This window comes from Glossina fuscipes, unplaced genomic scaffold, assembly GCF_014805625.2.
Source record: "Glossina fuscipes isolate IAEA_lab_2018 unplaced genomic scaffold, Yale_Gfus_2 64564, whole genome shotgun sequence".
Classification (NCBI taxonomy): Eukaryota; Metazoa; Arthropoda; class Insecta; order Diptera; family Glossinidae; genus Glossina; species Glossina fuscipes.
In genome coordinates this window covers 1-1,218 of record NW_024003979.1, presented here as the reverse complement: position 1 = coordinate 1,218, position 1,218 = coordinate 1, and the positions used below count along the sequence as shown (strand labels likewise).

Below are 1,218 nucleotides of genomic sequence, written 5' to 3'. Positions count from 1 at the left end.
TTTTTTTTTTATCTTCCTTCCGCTTATCTTCTAGCATACGGGTTCGGCGTCGAAGAAAGAACTGTTCTTTCAATACTGGAATCGTTCACATTTCAATGGCGTCATAAAAACGGAAATGTTGCTCAGATAGTCCATTCGTCCTCGGCTAAAACAAATGTTAATCCGTAGGATCAATCCCGGGTACTAACTAGAATCTATGCAACAATTTTTAATAATAATTGTATCACTTGTGGCCGATTATGTGATTTGTACAACCTGCACCGTTTGTGGTATAAAAGCATATTACGTTTGTGCGGACGTATGCAATACCCGCTTTTTGCTATAGCGATGGATTGAGAATAATTTTCTAATTTGAATTAGTAGGGTCTGTCCGTCTGTCCGTTTTGGTTTCTGGTGTACAAAACGTTATTAAAAATGGTTTGGATCGGAAAACTGTTTCAATCACTTCTCATATAACTGTAGGCTATTTAATGATAACCCGCGGACCACTCGAGTTTTTGTACTTGTGTTAAATGATGAGTCTGTTTACAATAGTTTCGCCTAACCACTTTTAATATTTGGCATGAATTTCGTGTCGCCAATAGTTTGGCTTGTCTTGTATTGAGCTGTGATGTAATTACTGCCATGATTTATTATTTTCTGCGTTATTTTGGTGTACGGTATGGTGTTTTCTCATCGACTTCAAGCACTTTTAGAAGCACTTCACCGAGAACTAAACATGAGAAGTTATGCCTATCGCAAAGGGATTATTTTTTTCAATTGCCATAATTCGAAGCATTTAAAGTTAAAAATATTTTATTTTGTGCACTTTGACGAGACAACATACTCAGCCGTTACAGTATAGTTCAAAATTAGGGCCTCTGCAATAAATCGCTTTAAATTTATGGCACATTCTTAATATATTGCACAACAAAAATTTCGGTTATGTTCATATGTATATATACACACATCATATTCGATTTTAAGATAGAACAGAGATCCATTATTATATTGTACGATGTAAATAATTATCCAAGTTAAAAAGCCAATTTACATATGACGTCTTAATTACATATCTCTAGTAAGGTATCTTCTGAATACAAAAGAATCGAGTATTCTCTTGAAAACTTCAAGTGAAACTCGGAAATTTTAATTTAAATGAAAAGAAAACTTTTGTTCGTTTTTTCCTTTCTTTTTTTTTTTTTTTTTTTTGTTAATATCGGGCGCGTTTTTTGATTT

General features: G+C 33.5%; 1 long non-coding RNA gene across 1 annotated transcript; it reads right to left on the bottom strand.

The window, feature by feature from the left end:
• Positions 1-1,182, bottom strand: LOC119643827. Its single transcript, XR_005248449.1, has 2 exons — positions 256-1,182; positions 1-194 (listed from the first exon to the last, which is right to left on the bottom strand). It is a non-coding gene; the product is annotated as an uncharacterized LOC119643827 (long non-coding RNA).
• Positions 1,183-1,218: the final 36 nt, after the last annotated feature.